Raw genomic sequence first — 27713 nt, forward strand, 5'->3', positions numbered from 1 at the left:
CGGACCCACCGCAGAGCAAACCCACTCGTTCCGAGGTGCGGGAGGCCTTCTGGCGGCAGCCCCGCTTCGTGGAGCCGGGCGCCCGCCCGCAGTCGAGCCCACCGGAGCCGGCGTTCAGAGGGCACCGGGCTGCACACCCGGCTCGCGGGGAGGTCGGGAGGGCGACGCCACCCTGCTGGCCCACCTCTCCGGGGGCCGCCTTGTGCAGGGAAGCCAGCCTGAAACGGACGGGCGAATGGCCGAGCCCCTGCCATGGGACTGTTTCAGCGGGACGCCTTGGCACAGCAAGCCCCACTCTGTCCCGGTAGGAGAGAAGCGGCTGTGACCCCTAGAAGCACGGAGCAAGGCGCCCAACTCTTGGCTCTGGCACGCGCTTCCCAGAGGGGACTCTGTCAGCTCCCCCTTCCCCGAAAGCACCACACCTGCTCTCAGATGCGGAAAGCGATGCAAACACCCTGCCGGCTGGGGCCCCCACCCCAGGGACCTGCGGGTGCTGCCAGCAACTCGGGGCCGACAGCGGCTTAGGGGAGTCAAGGCGGTCGCACGCCTGGTCCTGAAAACCGAAGGAGACAGCAGGTGCCTCCAGGCTGAGCCCCGGTGCACTCTGGGGGAGAACGTCCGCCCAGGGAAAGATGAGTGCGAAGAGAGAAGCGGGCAGGAGAGAGGAAGGGCGCGCTTCGTGAGGCCCGAGCGCCCGGGCCGTGGGGCCGGCTTCTCACGGGCCGGCGCCTTGCGTCCTCCCCGGGGAAGCGGTTGGCTGACTCGCCGTGGGTGTGGACGCCGTAGGTCAAGCCCCTCGACCTCCCTGGGAGAGACAAGGCAAGGTATAATGCCATCCCCGTCCACGTCCGCACACACGTCGCTGCACGGATAAGGAGGCCTTCTCAGCGCGAAGCCTGCTCACCTCGAGGGAGCACAACAGCCTTGCATCCGAGAGGCAAGCCTGAAGCCGAGCTGCCTTCCGCGTGCAGGCCTCCTTGGCGAAGGGGAAAGCTGTGCCGCGGCAGGGTGGGGCGGAAGCCGCAGGAAGGCTTCCAGCCAGGCCTCAGCTGGGGGGCCGTCCTAGAAGGGGGCCTCCTACCTCGGCCTCGGCGAAGCACGAGCGAGGACATCGGAAGCAGCTTCTGCTGGGACCGAGCGGCCGGACCCACCGCAGAGCAAACCCACTTGTTGCGAGGCTACGGGATCCTTCTGGCGGCAGCCTCGCTTCGCGGAGCCGGGCGCCCGCCCGCAGTAGAGCATACCGGAGCCGGCGTTCAGAGGGCACCGGGCTGCACACCCGGCTCGCGGGGAGGTCGGGAGGGCGACGCCGGCCTGCAGGCCCACCTCTCCGGGGGCGCCCTGAGCAGGGAGGCCAGCCTGAAACGGACGGACCAATGGCCGAGCCCCTGCCATTGGACTGTTTCAGCGTGACGCCTTGGCCCAGCAAGCCCCACTCTGTCCCGTTAGGAGAGAAGCGGCTGTGACCGCTAGAAGCACAGAGCAAGGCGCCCAACCCTCGGCTCTGACACGCGCTTCCCCGAGGGGGCTCTTTCAGCTCCCCCTTCCCCGAAAGCACCACGCCTGCTCTCCGACGCAGAAACCGATGGAAACACCGTGCCGGCTGGGGCCTCCACCCCAGGGACCTGCGGGTGCCGCCAGCACCTCGGGGCCGACAGCGGCTTCGGGGAGTCAAGGCGGTCGCACGCTTTGGCCTGAAAACCAAAGGAGACAGCAGGTCCCTCCAGGCCGAGCCACGGTGCGCTCCGGGGGAGAACGTCCGCCCAGGGAAAGACGAGTGCGAAGAGAGAAGCGGGCAGGAGAGAGGAAGGGCGTGCTTCGTGAGGCCCGAGCGCCCGGCCCGTGGGGCCGGCTTCTCCCGGGCCGACGCCTCGCGTCCTCCCCGGGGAAGCGGTTAGCTGACTCGCCGTGGGTGTGGACGCCGTAGGTCAAGCCCCTCGACCTCCCTGGGAGAGACAAGGCAGGGTGCAATGCCATCCCCGTCCACGTCCGCACACACGTCGCTGCACGGAGAAGGAGGCCTTCTCAGCGCGAGGCCTGTTCACCTCGAGCGAGCAACACAGCCTTCCCTCCGAGAGGCAAGCCTGAAGCCAAGCTGATTTCCGCGAGCAGGCCTCCTTGGCGAAGGGGAAAGCTGGGCCGCGGCAGGGTGGGGCGGAAGCCGCAGGAAGGGTGCCAGCCGGGCCTCAGGTGGGGGGACGTCCTAGAAGGGGGCACCCGACCTCGGCTTCGGCGAAGCACGCACGAGGACATCGGAAGCAGCTTCTGCTGGGACCGATGGGCCGGACCCACCGCAGAGCAAACCCATTCGTTCCGAGGCTGCGAGAGGCCTTCTGGCGGCAGCCACGAATCACGGAGCCGGGCGCCCGCCCGCAGTCGAGCCAAACGGAGCCGGCGTTCAGAGGGCACCGGGCTGCACAACCGGCTCGCGGGGAGGTCGGGAGGGCGACGCCGGCCCCCAGGCCCACCTCTCCGCGGGCGCCCTGAGCAGGGAGGCCAGCCTGAAACGGACGGGCCAATGGCCGAGCCCCTGCCATTGGACTGTTTCAGCGGGACGCCTTGGCCCAGCAAGCCCCACTCTGTCCCGTTAGGAGAGAAGCGGCTGTGACCGCTAGAAGCACGGAGCAAGGCGCCCAACCCTCTGCTCTGACACGCGCTTCCCGGAGGTGGCTCTGTCAGCTCCCCCTTCCCCGAAAGCACCACGCCTGCTCTCCGACGCAGAAACCGATGGAAACACCCTGCCGGCTGGGGCCTCCACACCAGGGACCTGCGGGTGCCGCCAGCACCTCGGAGGTGACAGCGGCTTCGGGGAGTCAAGGCGGTCGCAAGCTTGGGCCTGAAAACCAAAGGAGACAGCAGGTCCCTCCAGGCCGAACCACGGTGCACTCCGGGGGAGAACGTCCGCCCAGGGAAAGACGAGTGCGAAGAGAGAAGCGGGCAGGAGAGAGGAAGGGCGCGCTTCGTGAGGCCCGAGCGCCCGGGCCGTGGGGCCGGCTTCTCCCGGGCCGGCGCCTCGCGTCCTCCACGGGGAAGCGGTTGGCTGACTCGCCGTGGGAGGTGACGCCGTAGGTCAAGCCCCTCGACCTCCCTGGGAGAGACAAGGCAGGGTGGAATGCCATCCCCGTCCACGTCCGCACACACGTCGCTGCACGGAGAAGGAGGCCTTCTCAGCGCGAGGCCTGTTCACCTCGAGCGAGCACCACAGCCTTCCCTCCGAGAGGCAAGCCTGAAGCCGAGCTGATTTCCGCGAGCAGGCCTCCTTGGCGAAGGGGAAAGCTGGGCCGCGGCAGGGTGGGGCGGAAGCCGCAGGAAGGGTGCCAGTCGGGCCTCAGGTGGGGGGACGTCCTAGAAGGGGGCACCCGACCTCGGCTTCGGCGAAGCACACGCGAGGACATCGGAAGCAGCTTCTGCTGGGACCGATCGGCCGGACCCACCGCAGAGCAAACCCATTCGTTCCGAGGCTGCGAGAGGCCTTCTGGCGGCAGCCACGAATCACGGAGCCGGGCGCTCGCCCGCAGTCGAGCCAAACGGAGCCGGCGTTCAGAGGGCACCGGGTTGCACAACCGGCTCGCGGGGAGGTCGGGAGGGCGACGCCGGCCCGCAGGCCTACCTCTCCGCGGGCCACCCTGAGCAGGGAGGCCAGCCTGAAACGGACGGGTGAAGGGCCGAGCCCCTGCCATGGGACTGTTTCAGCGGGACGCCTTGGCACAGCAAGCCCCACTCTGTCCCGTTAGGAGAGAAGCGGCTGTGACCCCTAGAAGCACGGAGCAAGGCGCCCAACCCTCGGCTCTTGCACGCGCTTCCCAGAGGGAGCTCTGTCAGCTCCCCCTTCACCGAAAGCACCACGCCTGCTCTCCGACGCAGAAAGCGATGCAAACACCCTGCCGGCTGGGGCCTCCACCCCAGAGACCTGCGGATGCCGCCAGCACCTCGGAGACGACAGCGGCTTCGGGGAGTCAAGGCAGTCGCACGCTTGGGCCTGAAAACCAAAGGAGACAGCAGGTCCCTCCAGGCCGAGCCACGGTGCGCTCCGGGGGAGAACGTCCGCCCAGGGAAAGACGAGTGCGAAGAGAGAAGCAGGCAGGAGAGAGGAAGGGCGCGCTTCGGGAGGCCCCAGAGCCCGGGCCGTGGGGCCGGCTTCTCCCGGGCCGACGCCTCGCGTCCTCCCCGGGGAAGCGGTTGGCTAATTCGCTATGGGTGGGGACGCCGTAGGTCAAGCCCCTAGACCTCCCTGGGAGAGACAAAGCAGGGTGGAATGCCATCCCCGTCCACGTCTGCACACACGTCGCTGCACGGAGAAGGATGCCTTCTCAACGCTTAGCCTGGAAACCTCGAGGGAGCAGCACAGCCTTACCTCCGAGATGCGAGCCTGAAGCCGAGCTCCTTGCCGCGAGCAGGCCACTTTGACAAAGAGAGAACGCTTGGCCTCGGTGGGGGTGGCGGAAGCCTAAGGGACGCTGCCTGCCGGGAAGCAGGACGGGGGCCGTCCTAGAAGGAGGCCCCCGACCTCGGCCTCAGCGAAGCACTTCGCAAGCTCGTCGGAAGCGGCTCCTGCCACGACCCTGACACGGGACCCACGGCAGAGGAAACACACTGGTTGTGCGGGCACGGGAGGCCTTCTGACGGCAGTCCAGCTTGCCTCAGCCGGGCGCCCGCCCTCAGTCGAACCCACCGGAGCCTGCGTTCGGCGTGCCCCGAGCTGAACACCCGGCTCTCGGGGAGGTCGTGACGGCGACGCCGGCCTGCAGGGCAAACTCTCTGGGGGCGCCCTGAGCTGGGAGGCTCGCCCGAAACGCACGGGGGAAGCGCCGTGCCCCTGCCACCGGATTGCTTCAGGACGACGCATTGGCCCAGCAAGCCCCACTCCGTCCCGGGAAGAGAGAAGCGGCTCTGGCACCTAGGAGCCCGGAGCGAGGCGCCCAACCCTCAGCTCTTGGAAAGCGCTTCCCGGACGGGGCCCGTTCACCTCCCCGTTCCCCGAAAGGACCACGCCTTCTCTCTGATGCGGAGGAAGACGCGCTCACGCTCCCGGCTTGGGCCTCCGCTCCCGGGACCTGCGGGTGCCGCCAGCCCCTCCGGGGCCACAGCGGGCTTCGCGGAGTCAAGGTCGACACCCGCCCGGGCCTGGCAACCGAGGAGACAGCTCCCCACTGGATCCCGTGCAACACGGTGCTGCCGGGAAAACGTCCGCCCAGGGAAAGTTGAGTGCGAAGAGAGGAGCGGGGAGAGAGGGAGGGCGCGCTTCGTGAGGCACGAGCGCCCGGGATGTGGGGGCGGCCTCTCCCGGGCCAGCGCCTCACGTCCTACACGGGGAAGCGGTTTGCTGACTCGCCGGATCTTGGACGCCCTGAGTGAGGTCAAGTCCCCCGACCTCCCTGAGAGAAACCAGGCAGGGTGACACGCCATCCCGGCCCACGTCCACACACTCGTCACTCCACGGAGAAAGATGCCTTCTCAACGCTTAGCCTGGAAACCTCGAGGGAGCAGCACAGCCTTACCTCTGAGAAGCGAGCCTGAAGCCGAGCTCCTTGCTGCGAGCAGGCCTCTCTCGCGAAGAGAGAACGCTTGGCCGCGGCGAGGGTGGGGGAAGCCTAAGGGAGGCTGCCTGCCGGGCCTCAGGTCGGGGGCCGTCCTAGAAGGAGGCCCCCGACCTCGGCCTCAGCGAAGCACTTCGCAAGCGCGTCGGAAGCGGCTCCTGCCACGACCCTGACGCGGGACCCACGGCAGAGCAAACACACTGGTTGTGAGGGCGCGAGAGGCCTTCTGACGGCAGCCCCGCTTGCCTCAGCCGGGCGCCCGCCCTCAGTCGAACCCGCCGGAGCCTGCGTTCGGCGTGCCCCGAGCTGAACACCCGGGTCTCGGGGAGGTCGTGACGGCGACGCCGGCCTGCAAGCCAAACTCTCTGGGGGCGCCCTGAGCTGGGAGGCTCGCCCGAAACGCACGGGGGAAGCGCCGAGCCCCTGCCACGGGATTTCTTCAGGACGAAGCATTGGCCCAGCAAGCCCCACTCCGTCCCGGGAAGAGAGAAGGGGCTCTGGCACCTAGGAGCCCGGAGCGAGGCGCCCAACCCTCAGCTCTTGGAACGCGCTTCCCGGACGGGGCCCTCTCACCTCCCCGTTCCCCGAGAGCACCACGCCTTCTCTCAGATGCGGAGGAAGACGCGCTCACGCTGCTGGCTTGGGCCTCCGCTCCCGGGACCTGCGGGTTCCAGCAGCACCTCCGGGGCCACAGCGGGCTTCGGGGAGTCAAGGTCAACACCCTCCCGGGCCTGGCAACCGAGGAAACAGCTCCCCTCTGGATCCCGTGCAACACGGTGCTGCCGGGAACACATCCGCCCAGGGAAAGATGAGTGCGAAGAGAGAAGCGGGGAGGAGAGAGGAAGGGCGCGCTTCGTGAGGCACGAGCGCCCGGGCTGTGGGGCCGGCCTCTCCCGGCCCGGCGCCTCACGTCCTACACGGGTAAGCGGTTTGCTGACTCGCCGGGGCTTGGACACCCTAATTGAGGTCAAGCCCCCCGACCTCCCTGGGAGAAACCAGGCAGGGTGGCACTTATCCCGGCCCACGTCCACACACTCGTCGCTCCACGGAGAAGGATGCCTTCTCAACGCTTAGCCTGGAAACCTCGAGGGAGCAGCACAGCCTTACCTTTGAGAAGTGACCCTGAAGCCGAGCTCCTTGCCACGAGCAGGCCACTTTCGCAAAGAGAGAACGCATGGCCGCGGCGGGGGTGGTGGAAGCCTAAGAGAGGCTGCCTGCCGGGCCTCAGGACGGGGGCCGTCCTAGAAGTAGGCCCCCGACCTCGGCCTCAGCGAAGCACTTCGCAAGGGCGTCGGAAGCGGCTCCTGCCACGACCCTGACGCGGGACCCACGGCAGAGCAAACACACTGGTTGTGAGGGCACGGGAGGCCTTCTGACGGCAGCCCCGCTTGCCTCAGCCGGGCGCCCGCCCTCAGTCGAACCCGCCGGAGCCTGCGTACGGCGTGCCCCGAGCTGAACTCCCGGCTCTCGGGGAGGTCGTGACGGCGACGCCGGCCTGCAGGCCAAACTCTCTGGGGGCGCCCTGAGCTGGGAGGCTCACCCGAAACGCATGGGGGAAGCGCTGAGCCCCTGCCACGGGATTGCTTCACGACGACGCATTGGCCCAGCAAGCCCCACACCGTCCCGGGAAGAGAGAAGCGGCTCTGGCACCTAGGAGCCCAGAGCGAGGCGCCCAACCCTCAGCTCTTGGAACGCGCTTCCCGGACGGGGCCCTTTCACCTCCCCGTTCCCCGAAAGCACCACGCCTTCTCTCAGATGCGGAGGAAGACGCGCTCACGCTGCCGGGTTTGGCCTCCGCTCCCGGGACCTGCGGGTGCCGCCAGCCCCTCCGGGGCCACAGCGGGCTTCGCAGAGTCAAGGTCGACACCCGCCCGGGCCTGGCAACTGAGGAGACAGCTCACCCCTGGATCCCGTGCAACACGGTGCTGCCGGGAAAACGTCCGCCCAGGGAAAGATGAGTGCGAAGAGAGAAGCGGGGAGGAGAGAGGAAGGGCGCGCTTCATGAGGCACGAGCGCCCGGGCTGTGGGGCCGGCCTCTCCCGGCCCGGCGCCTCACGTCCTACACGGGGAAGCGGTTTGCTGACTCGCCGGGGCTTGGACGCCCTGAGTGAGGTCAAGCCCCCCGACCTCCCTGGGAGATACCAGGCAGGGTGGAACGCCATCCCGGTCCACGACCACACACTCGTCGCTCCACGGAGAAGGATGCCTTCTCAACGCTTAGCCTGGAAACCTCGAGGGAGCAGCACAGCCTTACCTCCGAGATGCGAGCCTGAAGCCGAGCTCCTTGCCGCGAGCAGGCCACTTTGGCAAAGAGAGAACGCTTGGCCGCGGTGGGGGTGGCGGAAGCCTAAGGGAGGCTGCCTGCCGGGCCTCATGTCGGGAGCCGTCCTAGAAGTAGGCCCCCGACCTCGGCCTCAGCAATGCACTTCGCAAGGGCGTCGGAAGCGGCTCCTGCAACGACCCTGAAGCGGGACCCACGGCAGAGCAAACACACTGGTTGTGAGGGCAGGGGAGGCCTTCTGACGGCAGCCCCGCTTGCCTCAGCCGGGCGCCCGCCCTCAGTCGAACCCGCCTGAGCCTGCGTTCGGCGTGCCCCGAGCAGAACACCCGGGTCTCGGGGAGGTCGTGACGGCGACGCCGGCCTGCAAGCCAAACTCTCTGGGGGCGCCCTGAGCTGGGAGGCTCGCCTTAAACACACGGGGGAAGCGCCGAGCCCCTGCCACGGGATTGCTTCAGGACGATGCATTGACCCAGCAAGCCCCACTCCGTCCCGGGAAGAGAGAAGCGGCTCTGGCACCTAGGAGCCCGGAGCGAGGCGCCCAACCCTCAGCTCTTGGAACGCGCTTCCCGGACGGGGCCCTCTCACCTCCCCGTTCCCCGAGAGCACCACGCCTTCTCTCAGATGCGGAGGAAGACGCGCTCACGCTGCCGGCTTGGGCCTCCGCTCCCGGGACCTGCGGGTTCCAGCAGCACCTCCGAGGCCACAGCGGGCTTTGGGGAGTCAAGGTCAACACCCTCCCGGGCCTGGCAACCGAGGAAACAGCTCCCCCCTGGATCCCGTGCAACACGGTGCTGCCGGGAACACGTCCGCCCAGGGAAAGATGAGTGCGAAGAGAGAAGCGGGGAGGAGAGAGGAAGGGCGCGCTTCGTGAGGCACGAGCGCCCGGGCTGTGGGGCCGGCCTCTCCCGGCCCGGCGCCTCACGTCCTACACGGGTAAGCGGTTTGCTGACTTGCCGGGGCTTGGACGCCCTGAGTGAGGTCAAGCCCCCCGACCTCCCTGGGAGATACCAGGCAGGGTGGAACGCCATCCCGGTCCACGACCACACACTCGTCGCTCCACGGAGAAGGATGCCTTCTCAACGCTTAGCCTGGAAACCTCGAGGGAGCAGCACAGCCTTACCTCTGAGAATTGACCCTGAAGCCGAGCTCCTTGCCGCGAGCAGGACACTTTCGCAAAGAGAGAACGCTTGGCCGAGGCGGGGGTGGCGGAAGCCTAAGGGAGGCTGCCTGCCGGGCCTCAGGTCGGGGGCCGTCCTAGAAGTAGGCCCCCGACCTCGGCCTCAGCGAAGCACTTCGCAAGGGCGTCGGAAGCGGCTCCTGCCACGACCCTGACGCGGGACCCACGGCAGAGCAAACACACTGGTTGTGAGGGCACGGGAGGCCTTCTGACGGCAGCCCAGCTTACCTCAGCCGGGCGCCCGCCCTCAGTCGAACCCGCCGGAGCCTGCGTACGGCGTGCCCCGAGCTGAACACCCGGCTCTCGGGGAGGTCGTGACGGCGACGACGGCCTGCAGGCCAAACTCTCTGGGGGCCCCCTGAGCTGGGAGGCTCACCCGAAACGCACGGGGGAAGCGCCGAGCCCCTGCCACGGGATTGCTTCACGACGATGCATTGGCCCAGCAAGCCCCACTCCGTCCCGGGAAGAGAGAAGCGGCTCTGGCACCTAGGAGCCCAGAGCGAGGCGCCCAACCCTCAGCTCTTGGAACGCGCTTCCCGGACGGGGCCCTTTCACCTCCCCATTCCCCGAAAGCACCACGCCTTCTCTCAGATGCGGAGGAAGACGCGCTCACGCTGCCGGCTTTGGCCTCCGCTCCCGGGACCTGCGGGTGCCGCCAGCCCCTCCGGGGCCACAGCGGGCTTCGCAGAGTCAAGGTCGACACCCGCCCGGGCGTGGCAACTGAGGAGACAGCTCACCCCTGGATCCCGTGCAACACAGTGCTGCCGGGAAAACGTCCGCCCAGGGAAAGATGAGTGCGAAGAGAGAAGCGGGGAGGAGAGAGGAAGGGCGCGCTTCATGAGGCACGAGCGCCCGGGCTGTGGGGCCGGCCTCTCCCGGCCCGGCGCCTCACGTCCTACACGGGGAAGCGGTTTGCTGACTCGCCGGGGCTTGGACGCCCTGAGTGAGGTCAAGCCCCCCGACCTCCCTGGGAGATACCAGGCAGGGTGGAACGCCATCCCGGTCCAAGACCACACACTCGTCGCTCCACGGAGAAGGATGCCTTCTCAACGCTTAGCCTGGAAACCTCGAGGGAGCAGCACAGCCTTACCTCCGAGATGCGAGCCTGAAGCCGAGCTCCTTGCCGCGAGCAGGCCACTTTGGCAAAGAGAGAACGCTTGGCCGCGGTGGGGGTGGCGGAAGCCTAAGGGAGGCTGCCTGCCGGGCCTCATGTCGGGAGCCGTCCTAGAAGTAGGCCCCCGACCTCGGCCTCAGCAATGCACTTCGCAAGGGCGTCGGAAGCGGCTCCTGCAACGACCCTGAAGCGGGACCCACGGCAGAGCAAACACACTGGTTGTGAGGGCAGGGGAGGCCTTCTGACGGCAGCCCCGCTTGCCTCAGCCGGGCGCCCGCCCTCAGTCGAACCCGCCGGAGCCTGCGTTCGGCGTGCCCCGAGCTGAACTCCCGGCTCTCGGGGAGGTCGTGACGGCGACGCCGTCGTGCAGGCCAAACTCTCCGGCGGCGCCCTAAGCTGGGAGGCTCGCCCGAAACGCACGGGGGAAGCACCGAGCCCCTGCCACGGGATTGCTTCAGGAGGACTCATTGGCCCAGCAAGCCCCACGCCGTCCCGGGAAGAGAGAAGCGGCTCTGGCACCTAGGAGCCCGGAGCGAGGCGCCCAACCCTCAGCTCTTGGAAAGCGCTTCCCGGACGGGGCCCTTTCACCTCCCCGTTTCCCGAAAGCACCACGCCTTCTCTCTGATGCCGAGGAAGACGCGCTCACGCTGCCGGCTTGGGCCTCCGCTCCCGGGACCTGCGGGTGCCGCCAGCCCCTCCGGGGCCACAGCGGGCTTCGCGGAGTCAAGGTCGACACCCGCCCGGGCCTGGCAACCGAGGAGACAGCTCCCCCCTGGATCCCGTGCAACACGGTGCTGCCGGGAAAACGTCCGCCCAGGGAAAGTTGAGTGCGAAGAGAGGAGCGGGGAGGAGAGAGGAAGGGCGCGCTTCGTGAGGCACGAGCGCCCGGGATGTGGGGGCGGCCTCTCCCGGGCCAGCGCCTCACGTCCTACACGGGGAAGCGGTTTGCTGACTCGCCGGATCTTGGACGCCCTGAGTGAGGTCAAGTCCCCCGACCTCCCTGAGAGAAACCAGGCAGGGTGACACGCCATCCCGGCCCACGTCCACACACTCATCACTCCACGGAGAAAGATGCCTTCTCAACGCTTAGCCTGGAAACCTCGAGGGAGCAGCACAGCCTTACCTCTGAGAAGCGAGCCTGAAGCCGAGCTCCTTGCTGCGAGCAGGCCTCTCTCGCGAAGAGAGAACGCTTGGCCGCGGCGAGGGTGGGGGATGCCTAAGGGAGGCTGCCTGCCGGGCCTCAGGTCGGGGGCCGTCCTAGAAGGAGGCCCCCGACCTCGGCCTCAGCGAAGCACTTCGCAAGGGCGTCGGAAGCGGCTCCTGCCACGACCCTGACGCGGGACCCACGGCAGAGCAAACACACTGGTTGTGAGGGCACGGGAGGCCTTCTGACGGCAGCCCCGCTTGCCTCAGCCGGGCGCCCGCCCTCAGTCGAACCCGCCGGAGCCTGCGTTCGGCGTGCCCCGAGCTGAACACCCGGGTCTCGGGGAGGTCGTGACGGCGACGCCGGCCTGCAAGCCAAACTCTCTGGGGGCGCCCTGAGCTGGGAGGCTCGCCCGAAACGCACGGGGGAAGCGCCGAGCCCCTGCCACGGGATTGCTTCAGGACGATGCATTGGCCCAGCAAGCCCCACTCCGTCCCGGGAAGAGAGAAGCGGCTCTGGCACCTAGGAGCCCGGAGCGAGGCGCCCAACCCTCAGCTCTTGGAACGCGCTTCCCGGACGGGGCCCTCTCACCTCCCCGTTCCCCGAGAGCACCACGCCTTCTCTCAGATGCGGAGGAAGACGCGCTCACGCTGCCGGCTTGGGCCTCCGCTCCCGGGACCTGCGGGTTCCAGCAGCACCTCCGGGGCCACAGCGGGCTTCGGGGAGTCAAGGTCAACACCCTCCCGGGCCTGGCAACCGAGGAAACAGCTCCACCCTGGATCCCGTGCAACACGGTGCTGCCGGGAACACGTCCGCCCAGGGAAAGATGAGTGCGAAGAGAGAAGCGGGGAGGAGAGAGGAAGGGCGCGCTTCGTGAGGCACGAGCGCCCGGGCTGTGGGGCCGGCCTCTCCCGGCCCGGCACCTCACGTCCTACACGGGTAAGTGGTTTGCTGACTCGCCGGGGCTTGGACACCCTAATTGAGGTCAAGCCCCCCGACCTCCCTGGGAGAAACCAGGCAGGGTGGCACGCCATCCCGGCCGACGTCCACACACTCGTCGCTCGACGGAGAAGGATTACTTCTCAACGCTTAGCCTGGAAACCTCGAGGGAGCAGCACAGCCTTACCTCTGAGAAGTGACCCTGAAGCCGAGCTCCTTGCCGCGAGCAGGACACTTTCGCAAAGAGAGAACGCTTGGCCGAGGCGGGGGTGGCGGAAGCCTAAGGGAGGCTGCCTGCCGGGCCTCAGGTCGGGGGCCGTCCTAGAAGTAGGCCCCCGACCTCGGCCTCAGCGAAGCACTTCGCAAGGGCGTCGGAAGCGGCTCCTGCCACGACCCTGACGCGGGACCCACGGCAGAGCAAACACACTGGTTGTGAGGGCACGGGAGGCCTTCTGACGGCAGCCCAGCTTACCTCAGCCGGGCGCCCGCCCTCAGTCGAACCCGCCGGAGCCTGCGTACGGCGTGCCCCGAGCTGAACACCCGGCTCTCGGGGAGGTCGTGACGGCGACGACGGCCTGCAGGCCAAACTCTCTGGGGGCGCCCTGAGCTGGGAGGCTCACCCGAAACGCACGGGGGAAGCGCCGAGCCCCTGCCACGGGATTGCTTCACGACGATGCATTGGCCCAGCAAGCCCCACTCCGTCCCGGGAAGAGAGAAGCGGCTCTGGCACCTAGGAGCCCAGAGCGAGGCGCCCAACCCTCAGCTCTTGGAATGCGCTTCCCGGACGGGGCCCTTTCACCTCCCCGTTCCCCGAAAGCACCACGCCTTCTCTCAGATGCGGAGGAAGACGCGCTCACGCTGCCGGCTTTGGCCTCCGCTCCCGGGACCTGCGGGTGCCGCCAGCCCCTCCGGGGCCACAGCGGGCTTCGCAGAGTCAAGGTCGACACCCGCCCGGGCCTGGCAACTGAGGAGACAGCTCACCCCTGGATCCCGTGCAACACGGTGCTGCCGGGAAAACGTCCGCCCAGGGAAAGATGAGTGCGAAGAGAGAAGCGGGGAGGAGAGAGGAAGGGCGCGCTTCATGAGGCACGAGCGCCCGGGCTGTGGGGCCGGCCTCTCCCGGCCCGGCGCCTCACGTCCTACACGGGGAAGCGGTTTGCTGACTCGCCGGGGCTTGGACGCCCTGAGTGAGGTCAAGCCCCCCGACCTCCCTGGGAGATACCAGGCAGGGTGGAACGCCATCCCGGTCCACGACCACACACTCGTCGCTCCACGGAGAAGGATGCCTTCTCAATGCTTAGCCTGGAAACCTCGAGGGAGCAGCACAGCCTTACCTCCGAGATGCGAGCCTGAAGCCGAGCTCCTTGCCGCGAGCAGGCCACTTTGGCAAAGAGAGAACGCTTGGCCGCGGTGGGGGTGGCGGAAGCCTAAGGGAGGCTGCCTGCCGGGCCTCATGTCGGGAGCCGTCCTAGAAGTAGGCCCCCGACCTCGGCCTCAGCAATGCACTTCGCAAGGGCGTCGGAAGCGGCTCCTGCAACGACCCTGAAGCGGGACCCACGGCAGAGCAAACACACTGGTTGTGAGGGCAGGGGAGGCCTTCTGACGGCAGCCCCGCTTGCCTCAGCCGGGCGCCCGCCCTCAGTCGAACCCGCCTGAGCCTGCGTTCGGCGTGCCCCGAGCTGAACTCCCGGCTCTCGGGGAGGTCGTGACGGCGACGCCGTCGTGCAGGCCAAACTCTCCGGCGGCGCCCTAAGCTGGGAGGCTCGCCCGAAACGCACGGGGGAAGCACCGAGCCCCTGCCACGGGATTGCTTCAGGAGGACTCATTGGCCCAGCAAGCCCCACGCCGTCCCGGGAAGAGAGAAGCGGCTCTGGCACCTAGGAGCCCGGAGCGAGGCGCCCAACCCTCAGCTCTTGGAAAGCGCTTCCCGGACGGGGCCCTTTCACCTCCCCGTTTCCCAAAAGCACCACGCCTTCTCTCTGATGCGGAGGAAGACGCGCTCACGCTGCCGGCTTGGGCCTCCGCTCCCGGGACCTGCGGGTGCCGCCAGCCCCTCCGGGGCCACAGCGGGCTTCGCGGAGTCAAGGTCGACACCCGCCCGGGCCTGGCAACCGAGGAGACAGCTCCCCCCTGGATCCCGTGCAACACGGTGCTGCCGGGAAAACGTCCGCCCAGGGAAAGTTGAGTGCGAAGAGAGGAGCGGGGAGGAGAGAGGAAGGGCGCACTTCGTGAGGCACGAGCGCCCGGGATGTGGGGGCGGCCTCTCCCGGGCCAGCGCCTCACGTCCTACACGGGGAAGCGGTTTGCTGACTCGCCGGATCTTGGACGCCCTGAGTGAGGTCAAGTCCCCCGACCTCCCTGAGAGAAACCAGGCAGGGTGACACGCCATCCCGGCCCACGTCCACACACTCGTCACTCCACGGAAAAAGATGCCTTCTCAACGCTTAGCCTGGAAACCTCGAGGGAGCAGCACAGCCTTACCTCTGAGAAGCGAGCCTGAAGCCGAGCTCCTTGCTGCGAGCAGGCCTCTCTCGCGAAGAGAGAACGCTTGGCCGCGGCGAGGGTGGGGGAAGCCTAAGGAAGGCTGTCTGCCGGGCCTCAGGTCGGGGGCCGTCCTAGAAGGAGGCCCCCGACCTCGGCCTCAGCGAAGCACTTCGCAAGGGCGTCGGAAGCGGCTCCTGCCACGACCCTGACGCGGGACCCACGGCAAAGCAAACACACTGGTTGTGAGGGCACGGGAGGCCTTCTGACGGCAGCCCCGCTTGCCTCAGGCGGGCGCCCATCCTCAGTCGAACCCGCCGGAGCCTGCGTTCGGCGTGCCCCGAGCTGAACACCCGGGTCTCGGGGAGGTCGTGACGGCGACGCCGGCCTGCAAGCCAAACTCTCTGGGGGCGCCCTGAGCTGGGAGGCTCGCCCGAAACGCACGGGGGAAGCGCCGAGCCCCTGCCACGGGATTGCTTCAGGACGATGCATTGACCCAGCAAGCCCCACTCCGTCCCGGGAAGAGAGAAGCGGCTCTGGCACCTAGGAGCCCGGAGCGAGGCGCCCAACCCTCAGCTCTTGGAACGCGCTTCCCGGACGGGGCCCTCTCACCTCCCCGTTCCCCGAGAGCACCACGCCTTCTCTCAGATGCGGAGGAAGACGCGCTCACGCTGCCGGCTTGGGCCTCCGCTCCCGGGACCTGCGGGTTCCAGCAGCACCTCCGGGGCCACAGCGGGCTTCGGGGAGTCAAGGTCAACACCCTCCCGGGCCTGGCAACCGAGGAAACAGCTCCCCCCTGGATCCCGTGCAACACGGTGCTGCCGGGAACACGTCCGCCCAGGGAAAGATGAGTGCGAAGAGAGAAGCGGGGAGGAGAGAGGAAGGGCGCGCTTCGTGAGGCACGAGCGCCCGGGCTGTGGGGCCGGCCTCTCCCGGCCCGGCGCCTCACGTCCTACACGGGTAAGCGGTTTGCTGACTCGCCGGGGCTTGGACACCCTAATTGAGGTCAAGCCCCCCGACCTCCCTGGGAGAAACCAGGCAGGGTGGCACGCCATCCCGGCCCACGTCCACACACTCGTCGCTCCACGGAGAAGGATTACTTCTCAACGCTTAGCCTGGAAACCTCGAGGGAGCAGCACAGCCTTACCTCTGAGAAGTGACCCTGAAGCCGAGCTCCTTGCCGCGAGCAGGACACTTTCGCAAAGAGAGAACGCTTGGCCGAGGCGGGGGTGGCGGAAGCCTAAGGAAGGCTGCCTGCCGGGCCTCAGGTCGGGGGCCGTCCTAGAAGTAGGCCCCCGACCTCTGCCTCAGCGAAGCACTTCACAAGGGCGTCGGAAGCGGCTCCTGCCACGACCCTGACGCGGGACCCACGGCAGAGCAAACACACTGGTTGTGAGGGCACGGGAGGCCTTCTGACGGCAGCCCCGCTTGCCTCAGCCGGGCGCCCGCCCTCAGTCGAACCCGCCGGAGCCTGCGTACGGCGTGCCCCGAGCTGAACACCCGGCTCTCGGGGAGGTCGTGACGGCGACGCCGGCCTGCAGGCCAAACTCTCTGGGGGCGCCCTGAGCTGGGAGGCTCACCCGAAACGCACGGGGGAAGCGCCGAGCCCCTGCCACGGGATTGCTTCAGGACGACGCATTGGCCCAGCAAGCCCCACTCCGTCCCAGGAAGAGAGAAGCGGCTCTGGCACCTAGGAGCCCGGAGCGAGGCGCCCAACCCTCAACTCTTGGAACGCGCTTCCCGGACGGGGCCCTTTCACCTCCCCGTTCCCCGAAAGCACCACGCCTTCTCTCAGATGCGGAAGAAGACGCGCTAACGCTGCCAGCTTGGGCCTCCGCTCCCGGGACCTGCGGGTGCCGCCAGCCCCTCCGGGGCCACAGCGGGCTTCGCGGAGTCAAGGTCGACACCTGCCCGGGCCTGGCAACCGAGGAGACAGCTCCCCCCTGGATCCCGTGCAACACGGTGCTGCCGGGAAAACGTCCGCCCAGGGAAAGATGAGTGCGAAGAGAGAAGCGGGGAGGAGAGAGGAAGGGCGCGCTTCATGAGGCACGAGCGCCCGGGCTGTGGGGCCGGCCTCTCCCGGCCCGGCGCCTCACGTCCTACACAGGGAAGCGGTTTGCTGACTCGCCGGGGCTTGGACGCCCTGAGTGAGGTCAAGCCCCCCGACCTCCCTGGGAGATACCAGGCAGGGTGGAACGCCATCCCGGTCCACGACCACACACTCGTCGCTCCACGGAGAAGGATGCCTTCTCAACGCTTAGCCTGGAAACCTCGAGGGAGCAGCACAGCCTTACCTCCGAGATGCGAGCCTGAAGCCGAGCTCCTTGCCGCGAGCAGGCCACTTTGGCAAAGAGAGAACGCTTGGCCGCGGTGGGGGTGGCGGAAGCCTAAGGGAGGCTGCCTGCCGGGCCTCAGGTCGGGGGCCGTCCTAGAAGTAGGCCCCCGACCTCCGCCTCAGCGATGCACTTCGCAAGGGCGTCGGAAGCGGCTCCTGCAACGACCCTGAAGCGGGACCCACGGCAGAGCAAACACACTGGTTGTGAGGGCAGGGGAGGCCTTCTGACGGCAGCCCCGCTTGCCTCAGCCGGGCGCCCGCCCTCAGTCGAACCCGCCGGAGCCTGCGTTCGGCGTGCCCCGAGCTGAACTCCCGGCTCTCGGGGAGGTCGTGACGGCGACGCCGTCATGCAGGCCAAACTCTCCGGCGGCGCCGTAAGCTGGGAGGCTCGCCCGAAACGCACGGGGGAAGCACCGAGCCCCTGCCACGGGATTGCTTCAGGAGGACTCATTGGCCCAGCAAGCCCCACGCCGTCCCGGGAAGAGAGAAGCGGCTCTGGCACCTAGGAGCCCGGAGCGAGGCGCCCAACCCTCAACTCTTGGAAAGCGCTTCCCGGACCGGGCCCTTTCACCTCCCCGTTCCCCGAAAGCACCACGCCTTCTCTCTGATGCGGAGGAAGACGCGCTCACGCTGCCGGCTTGGGCCTCCGCTCCCGGGACCTGCGGGTGCCGCCAGCCCCTCCGGGGCCACAGCGGGCTTCGCGGAGTCAAGGTCGACACCCGCCCGGGCCTGGCAACCGAGGAGACAGCTCCCCCCTGGATCCCGTGCAACACGGTGCTGCCGGGAAAACGTCCGCCCAGGGAAAGTTGAGTGCGAAGAGAGGAGCGGGGAGGAGAGAGGAAGGGCGCGCTTCGTGAGGCACGAGCGCCCGGGATGTGGGGGCGGCCTCTCCCGGGCCAGCGCCTCACGTCCTACACGGGGAAGCGGTTTGCTGACTCGCCGGATCTTGGACGCCCTGAGTGAGGTCAAGTCCCCCGACCTCCCTGAGAGAAACCAGGCAGGGTGACACGCCATCCCGGCCCACGTCCACACACTCGTCACTCCACGGAGAAAGATGCCTTCTCAACGCTTAGCCTGGAAACCTCGAGGGAGCAGCACAGCCTTACCTCTGAGAAGCGAGCCTGAAGCCGAGCTCCTTGCTGCGAGCAGGCCTCTCTCGCGAAGAGAGAACGCTTGGCCGCGGCGAGGGTGGGGGAAGCCTAAGGGAGGCTGCCTGCCGGGCCTCAGGTCGGGGGCCGTCCTAGAAGGAGGCCCCCGACCTCGGCCTCAGCGAAGCACTTCGCAAGCGCGTCGGAAGCGGCTCCTGCCACGACCCTGACGCGGGACCCACGGCAGAGCAAACACACTGGTTGTGAGGGCGCGAGAGGCCTTCTGACGGCAGCCCCGCTTGCCTCAGCCGGGCGCCCGCCCTCAGTCGAACCCGCCGGAGCCTGCGTTCGGCGTGCCCCGAGCTGAACACCCGGGTCTCGGGGAGGTCGTGACGGCGACGCCGGCCTGCAAGCCAAACTCTCTGGGGGCGCCCTGAGCTGGGAGGCTCGCCCGAAACGCACGGGGGAAGCGCCGAGCCCCTGCCACGGGATTGCTTCAGGACGAAGCATTGGCCCAGCAAGCCCCACTCCGTCCCGGGAAGAGAGAAGGGGCTCTGGCACCTAGGAGCCCGGAGCGAGGCGCCCAACCCTCAGCTCTTGGAACGCGCTTCCCGGACGGGGCCCTCTCACCTCCCCGTTCCCCGAGAGCACCACGCCTTCTCTCAGATGCGGAGGAAGACGCGCTCACGCTGCTGGCTTGGGCCTCCGCTCCCGGGACCTGCGGGTTCCAGCAGCACCTCCGGGGCCACAGCGGGCTTCGGGGAGTCAAGGTCAACACCCTCCCGGGCCTGGCAACCGAGGAAACAGCTCCCCCCTGGATCCCGTGCAACACGGTGCTGCCGGGAACACGTCCGCCCAGGGAAAGATGAGTGCGAAGAGAGAAGCGGGGAGGAGAGAGGAAGGGCGCGCTTCGTGAGGCACGAGCGCCCGGGCTGTGGGGCCGGCCTCTCCCGGGCCGGCGCCTCACGTCCTACACGGGTAAGCGGTTTGCTGACTCGCCGGGGCTTGGACACCCTAATTGAGGTCAAGCCCCCCGACCTCCCTGGGAGAAACCAGGCAGGGTGGCACTTATCCCGGCCCACGTCCACACACTCGTCGCTCCACGGAGAAGGATGCCTTCTCAACGCTTAGCCTGGAAACCTCGAGGGAGCAGCACAGCCTTACCTCTGAGAAGTGACCCTGAAGCCGAGCTCCTTGCCGAGAGCAGGCCACTTTCGCAAAGAGAGAACGCATGGCCGCGGCGGGGGTGGTGGAAGCCTAAGAGAGGCTGCCTGCCGGGCCTCAGGACGGGGGCCGTCCTAGAAGTAGGCCCCCGACCTCGGCCTCAGCGAAGCACTTCGCAAGGGCGTCGGAAGCGGCTCCTGCCACGACCCTGACGCGGGACCCACGGCAGAGCAAACACACTGGTTGTGAGGGCACGGGAGGCCTTCTGACGGCAGCCCCGCTTGCCTCAGCCGGGCGCCCGCCCTCAGTCGAACCCGCCGGAGCCTGCGTACGGCGTGCCCCGAGCTGAACTCCCGGCTCTCGGGGAGGTCGTGACGGCGACGCCGGCCTGCAGGCCAAACTCTCTGGGGGCGCCCTGAGCTGGGAGGCTCACCCGAAACGCATGGGGGAAGCGCCAAGCCCCTGCCACGGGATTGCTTCACGACGACGCATTGGCCCAGCAAGCCCCACACCGTCCCGGGAAGAGAGAAGCGGCTCTGGCACCTAGGAGCCCAGAGCGAGGCGCCCAACCCTCAGCTCTTGGAACGCGCTTCCCGGACGGGGCCCTTTCACCTCCCCGTTCCCCGAAAGCACCACGCCTTCTCTCAGATGCAGAGGAAGACGCGCTCACGCTGCCGGCTTTGGCCTCCGCTCCCGGGACCTGCGGGTGCCGCCAGCCCCTCCGGGGCCACAGCGGGCTTCGCAGAGTCAAGGTCGACACCCGCCCGGGCCTGGCAACTGAGGAGACAGCTCACCCCTGGATCCCGTGCAACACGGTGCTGCCGGGAAAACGTCCGCCCAGGGAAAGATGAGTGCGAAGAGAGAAGCGGGGAGGAGAGAGGAAGGGCGCGCTTCATGAGGCACGAGCGCCCGGGCTGTGGGGCCGGCCTCTCCCGGCCCGGCGCCTCACGTCCTACACGGGGAAGCGGTTTGCTGACTCGCCGGGGCTTGGACGCCCTGAGTGAGGTCAAGCCCCCCGACCTCCCTGGGAGATACCAGGCAGGGTGGAACGCCATCCCGGTCCACGACCACACACTCGTCGCTCCACGGAGAAGGATGCCTTCTCAACGCTTAGCCTGGAAACCTCGAGGGAGCAGCACAGCCTTACCTCCGAGATGCGAGCCTGAAGCCGAGCTCCTTGCCGCGAGCAGGCCACTTTGGCAAAGAGAGAACGCTTGGCCGCGGTGGGGGTGGCGGAAGCCTAAGGGAGGCTGCCTGCCGGGCCTCAGGTCGGGAGCCGTCCTAGAAGTAGGCCCCCGACCTCGGCCTCAGCAATGCACTTCGCAAGGGCGTCGGAAGCGGCTCCTGCAACGACCCTGAAGCGGGACCCACGGCAGAGCAAACACACTGGTTGTGAGGGCAGGGGAGGCCTTCTGACGGCAGCCCCGCTTGCCTCAGCCGGGCGCCCGCCCTCAGTCGAACCCGCCTGAGCCTGCGTTCGGCGTGCCCCGAGCTGAACACCCGGGTCTCGGGGAGGTCGTGACGGCGACGCCGGCCTGCAAGCCAAACTCTCTGGGGGCGCCCTGAGCTGGGAGGCTCGCCTTAAACGCACGGGGGAAGCGCCGAGCCCCTGCCACGGGATTGCTTCAGGACGATGCATTGACCCAGCAAGCCCCACTCCGTCCCGGGAAGAGAGAAGCGGCTCTGGCACCTAGGAGCCCGGAGCGAGGCGCCCAACCCTCAGCTCTTGGAACGCGCTTCCCGGACGGGGCCCTCTCACCTCCCCGTTCCCCGAGAGCACCACGCCTTCTCTCAGATGCGGAGGAAGACGCGCTCACGCTGCCGGCTTGGGCCTCCGCTCCCGGGACCTGCGGGTTCCAGCAGCACCTCCGAGGCCACAGCGGGCTTTGGGGAGTCAAGGTCAACACCCTCCCGGGCCTGGCAACCGAGGAAACAGCTCCCCCCTGGATCCCGTGCAACACGGTGCTGCCGGGAACACGTCCGCCCAGGGAAAGATGAGTGCGAAGAGAGAAGCGGGGAGGAGAGAGGAAGGGCGCGCTTCGTGAGGCACGAGCGCCCGGGCTGTGGGGCCGGCCTCTCCCGGCCCGGCGCCTCACGTCCTACACGGGTAAGCGGTTTGCTGACTTGCCGGGGCTTGGACGCCCTGAGTGAGGTCAAGCCCCCCGACCTCCCTGGGAAATACCAGGCAGGGTGGAACGCCATCCCGGTCCACGACCACACACTCGTCGCTCCACGGAGAAGGATGCCTTCTCAACGCTTAGCCTGGAAACCTCGAGGGAGCAGCACAGCCTTACCTCTGAGAATTGACCCTGAAGCCGAGCTCCTTGCCGCGAGCAGGACACTTTCGCAAAGAGAGAACGCTTGGCCGAGGCGGGGGTGGCGGAAGCCTAAGGGAGGCTGCCTGCCGGGCCTCAGGTCGTGGGCCGTCCTAGAAGTAGGCCCCCGACCTCGGCCTCAGCGAAGCACTTCGCAAGGGCGTCGGAAGCGGCTCCTGCCACGACCCTGACGCGGGACCCACGGCAGAGCAAACACACTGGTTGTGAGGGCACGGGAGGCCTTCTGACGGCAGCCCAGCTTACCTCAGCCGGGCGCCCGCCCTCAGTCGAACCCGCCGGAGCCTGCGTACGGCGTGCCCCGAGCTGAACACCCGGCTCTCGGGGAGGTCGTGACGGCGACGACGGCCTGCAGGCCAAACTCTCTGGGGGCCCCCTGAGCTGGGAGGCTCACCCGAAACGCACGGGGGAAGCGCCGAGCCCCTGCCACGGGATTGCTTCACGACGATGCATTGGCCCAGCAAGCCCCACTCCGTCCCGGGAAGAGAGAAGCGGCTCTGGCACCTAGGAGCCCAGAGCGAGGCGCCCAACCCTCAGCTCTTGGAACGCGCTTCCCGGACGGGGCCCTTTCACCTCCCCGTTCCCCGAAAGCACCACGCCTTCTCTCAGATGCGGAGGAAGACGCGCTCACGCTGCCGGCTTTGGCCTCCGCTCCCGGGACCTGCGGGTGCCGCCAGCCCCTCCGGGGCCACAGCGGGCTTCGCAGAGTCAAGGTCGACACCCGCCCGGGCGTGGCAACTGAGGAGACAGCTCACCCCTGGATCCCGTGCAACACGGTGCTGCCGGGAAAACGTCCGCCCAGGGAAAGATGAGTGCGAAGAGAGAAGCGGGGAGGAGAGAGGAAGGGCGCGCTTCATGAGGCACGAGCGCCCGGGCTGTGGGGCCGGCCTCTCCCGGCCCGGCGCCTCACGTCCTACACGGGGAAGCGGTTTGCTGACTCGCCGGGGCTTGGACGCCCTGAGTGAGGTCAAGCCCCCCGACCTCCCTGGGAGATACCAGGCAGGGTGGAACGCCATCCCGGTCCACGACCACACACTCGTCGCTCCACGGAGAAGGATGCCTTCTCAACGCTTAGCCTGGAAACCTCGAGGGAGCAGCACAGCCTTACCTCCGAGATGCGAGCCTGAAGCCGAGCTCCTTGCCGCGAGCAGGCCACTTTGGCAAAGAGAGAACGCTTGGCCGCGGTGGGGGTGGCGGAAGCCTAAGGGAGGCTGCCTGCCGGGCCTCATGTCGGGAGCCGTCCTAGAAGTAGGCCCCCGACCTCGGCCTCAGCAATGCACTTCGCAAGGGCGTCGGAAGCGGCTCCTGCAACGACCCTGAAGCGGGACCCACGGCAGAGCAAACACACTGGTTGTGAGGGCAGGGGAGGCCTTCTGACGGCAGCCCCGCTTGCCTCAGCCGGGCGCCCGCCCTCAGTCGAACCCGCCGGAGCCTGCGTTCGGCGTGCCCCGAGCTGAACTCCCGGCTCTCGGGGAGGTCGTGACGGCGACGCCGTCATGCAGGCCAAACTCTCCGGCGGCGCCCTAAGCTGGGAGGCTCGCCCGAAACGCACGGGGGAAGCACCGAGCCCCTGCCACGGGATTGCTTCAGGAGGACTCATTGGCCCAGCAAGCCCCACGCCGTCCCGGGAAGAGAGAAGCGGCTCTGGCACCTAGGAGCCCGGAGCGAGGCGCCCAACCCTCAGCTCTTGGAAAGCGCTTCCCGGACGGGGCCCTTTCACCTCCCCGTTTCCCGAAAGCACCACGCCTTCTCTCTGATGCCGAGGAAGACGCGCTCACGCTGCCGGCTTGGGCCTCCGCTCCCGGGACCTGCGGGTGCCGCCAGCCCCTCCGGGGCCACAGCGGGCTTCGCGGAGTCAAGGTCGACACCCGCCCGGGCCTGGCAACCGAGGAGACAGCTCCCCCCTGGATCCCGTGCAACACGGTGCTGCCGGGAAAACGTCCGCCCAGGGAAAGTTGAGTGCGAAGAGAGGAGCGGGGAGGAGAGAGGAAGGGCGCGCTTCGTGAGGCACGAGCGCCCGGGATGTGGGGGCGGCCTCTCCCGGGCCAGCGCCTCACGTCCTACACGGGGAAGCGGTTTGCTGACTCGCCGGATCTTGGACGCCCTGAGTGAGGTCAAGTCCCCCGACCTCCCTGAGAGAAACCAGGCAGGGTGACACGCCATCCCGGCCCACGTCCACACACTCATCACTCCACGGAGAAAGATGCCTTCTCAACGATTAGCCTGGAAACCTCGAGGGAGCAGCACAGCCTTACCTCTGAGAAGCGAGCCTGAAGCCGAGCTCCTTGCTGCGAGCAGGCCTCTCTCGCGAAGAGAGAACGCTTGGCCGCGGCGAGGGTGGGGGATGCCTAAGGGAGGCTGCCTGCCGGGCCTCAGGTCGGGGGCCGTCCTAGAAGGAGGCCCCCGACCTCGGCCTCAGCAAAGCACTTCGCAAGCGCGTCGGAAGCGGCTCCTGCCACGACCCTGACGCGGGACCCACGGCAGAGCAAACACACTGGTTGTGAGGGCACGGGAGGCCTTCTGACGGCAGCCCCGCTTGCCTCAGCCGGGCGCCCGCCCTCAGTCGAACCCGCCGGAGCCTGCGTTCGGCGTGCCCCGAGCTGAACACCCGGGTCTCGGGGAGGTCGTGACGGCGACGCCGGCCTGCAAGCCAAACTCTCTGGGGGCGCCCTGAGCTGGGAGGCTCGCCCGAAACGCACGGGGGAAGCGCCGAGCCCCTGCCACGGGATTGCTTCACGACGATGCATTGGCCCAGCAAGCCCCACTCCGTCCCGGGAAGAGAGAAGCGGCTCTGGCACCTAGGAGCCCGGAGCGAGGCGCCCAACCCTCAGCTCTTGGAACGCGCTTCCCGGACGGGGCCCTCTCACCTCCCCGTTCCCCGAGAGCACCACGCCTTCTCTCAGATGCGGAGGAAGACGCGCTCACGCTGCCGGCTTGGGCCTCCGCTCCCGGGACCTGCGGGTTCCAGCAGCACCTCCGGGGCCACAGCGGGCTTCGGGGAGTCAAGGTCAACACCCTCCCGGGCCTGGCAACCGAGGAAACAGCTCCCCCCTGGATCCCGTGCAACACGGTGCTGCCGGGAACACGTCCGCCCAGGGAAAGATGAGTGCGAAGAGAGAAGCAGGGAGGAGAGAGGAAGGGCGCGCTTCGTGAGGCACGAGCGCCCGGGCTGTGGGGCCGGCCTCTCCCGGCCCGGCACCTCACGTCCTACACGGGTAAGTGGTTTGCTGACTCGCCGGGGCTTGGACACCCTAATTGAGGTCAAGCCCCCCGACCTCCCTGGGAGAAACCAGGCAGGGTGGCACGCCATCCCGGCCGACGTCCACACACTCGTCGCTCGACGGAGAAGGATTACTTTTCAACGCTTAGCCTGGAAACCTCGAGGGAGCAGCACAGCCTTACCTCTGAGAAGTGACCCTGAAGCCGAGCTCCTTGCCGCGAGCAGGACACTTTCGCAAAGAGAGAACGCTTGGCCGAGGCGGGGGTGGCGGAAGCCTAAGGGAGGCTGCCTGCCGGGCCTCAGGTCGGGGGCCGTCCTAGAAGTAGGCCCCCGACCTCGGCCTCAGCGAAGCACTTCGCAAGGGCGTCGGAAGCGGCTCCTGCCACGACCCTGACGCGGGACCCACGGCAGAGCAAACACACTGGTTGTGAGGGCACGGGAGGCCTTCTGACGGCAGCCCAGCTTACCTCAGCCGGGCGCCCGCCCTCAGTCGAACCCGCCGGAGCCTGCGTACGGCGTGCCCCGAGCTGAACACCCGGCTCTCGGGGAGGTCGTGACGGCGACGACGGCCTGCAGGCCAAACTCTCTGGGGGCGCCCTGAGCTGGTAGGCTCACCCGAAACGCACGGGGGAAGCGCCGAGCCCCTGCCACGGGATTGCTTCACGACGATGCATTGGCCCAGCAAGCCCCACTCCGTCCCGGGAAGAGAGAAGCGGCTCTGGCACCTAGGAGCCCAGAGCGAGGCGCCCAACCCTCAGCTCTTGGAACGCGCTTCCCGGACGGGGCCCTTTCACCTCCCCGTTCCCCGAAAGCACCACGCCTTCTCTCAGATGCGGAGGAAGACGCGCTCACGCTGCCGGCTTTGGCCTCCGCTCCCGGGACCTGCGGGTGCCGCCAGCCCCTCCGGGGCCACAGCGGGCTTCGCAGAGTCAAGGTCGACACCCGCCCGGGCGTGGCAACTGAGGACACAGCTCACCCCTGGATCCCGTGCAACACGGTGCTGCCGGGAAAACGTCCGCCCAGGGAAAGATGAGTGCGAAGAGAGAAGCGGGGAGGAGAGAGGAAGGGCGCGCTTCATGAGGCACGAGCGCCCGGGCTGTGGGGCCGGCCTCTCCCGGCCCGGCGCCTCACGTCCTACACGGGGAAGCGGTTTGCTGACTCGCCGGGGCTTGGACGCCCTGAGTGAGGTCAAGCCCCCCGACCTCCCTGGGAGATACCAGGCAGGGTGGAACGCCATCCCGGTCCACGACCACACACTCGTCGCTCCACGGAGAAGGATGCCTTCTCAACGCTTAGCCTGGAAACCTCGAGGGAGCAGCACAGCCTTACCTCCGAGATGCGAGCCTGAAGCCGAGCTCCTTGCCGCGAGCAGGCCACTTTGGCAAAGAGAGAACGCTTGGCCGCGGTGGGGGTGGCGGAAGCCTAAGGGAGGCTGCCTGCCGGGCCTCATGTCGGGAGCCGTCCTAGAAGTAGGCCCCCGACCTCGGCCTCAGCAATGCATTTCGCAAGGGCGTCGGAAGCGGCTCCTGCAACGACCCTGAAGCGGGACCCACGGCAGAGCAAACACACTGGTTGTGAGGGCAGGGGAGGCCTTCTGACGGCAGCCCCGCTTGCCTCAGCCGGGCGCCCGCCCTCAGTCGAACCCGCCGGAGCCTGCGTTCGGCGTGCCCCGAGCTGAACTCCCGGCTCTCGGGGAGGTCGTGACGGCGACGCCGTCGTGCAGGCCAAACTCTCCGGCGGCGCCCTAAGCTGGGAGGCTCGCCCGAAACGCACGGGGGAAGCACCGAGCCCCTGCCACGGGATTGCTTCAGGAGGACTCATTGGCCCAGCAAGCCCCACGCCGTCCCGGGAAGAGAGAAGCGGCTCTGGCACCTAGGAGCCCGGAGCGAGGCGCCCAACCCTCAGCTCTTGGAAAGCGCTTCCCGGACGGGGCCCTTTCACCTCCCCGTTTCCCAAAAGCACCACGCCTTCTCTCTGATGCGGAGGAAGACGCGCTCACGCTGCCGGCTTGGGCCTCCGCTCCCGGGACCTGCGGGTGCCGCCAGCCCCTCCGGGGCCACAGCGGGCTTCGCGGAGTCAAGGTCGACACCCGCCCGGGCCTGGCAACCGAGGAGACAGCTCCCCCCTGGATCCCGTGCAACACGGTGCTGCCGGGAAAACGTCCGCCCAGGGAAAGTTGAGTGCGAAGAGAGGAGCGGGGAGGAGAGAGGAAGGGCGCGCTTCGTGAGGCACGAGCGCCCGGGATGTGGGGGCGGCCTCTCCCGGGCCAGCGCCTCACGTCCTACATGGGGAAGCGGTTTGCTGACTCGCCGGATCTTGGACGCCCTGAGTGAGGTCAAGTCCCCCGACCTCCCTGAGAGAAACCAGGCAGGGTGACACGCCATCCCGGCCCACGTCCACACACTCGTCACTCCACGGAGAAAGATGCCTTCTCAACGCTTAGCCTGGAAACCTCGAGGGAGCAGCACAGCCTTACCTCTGAGAAGCGAGCCTGAAGCCGAGCTCCTTGCTGCGAGCAGGCCTCTCTCGCGAAGAGAGAACGCTTGGCCGCGGCGAGGGTGGGGGAAGCCTAAGGAAGGCTGCCTGCCGGGCCTCAGGTCGGGGGCCGTCCTAGAAGGAGGCCCCCGACCTCGGCCTCAGCGAAGCACATCGCAAGGGCGTCGGAAGCGGCTCCTGCCACGACCCTGACGCGGGACCCACGGCAAAGCAAACACACTGGTTGTGAGGGCACGGGAGGCCTTCTGACGGCAGCCCCGCTTGCCTCAGGCGGGCGCCCATCCTCAGTCGAACCCGCCGGAGCCTGCGTACGGCGTGCCCCGAGCTGAACACCCGGCTCTCGGGGAGGTCGTGACGGCGACGCCGGCCTGCAGGCCAAACTCTCTGGGGGCGCCCTGAGCTGG

This window comes from Martes martes (assembly GCF_963455335.1).
Source record: "Martes martes genome assembly, chromosome: 5".
NCBI classification, from domain to species: domain Eukaryota; kingdom Metazoa; phylum Chordata; class Mammalia; order Carnivora; family Mustelidae; genus Martes; species Martes martes.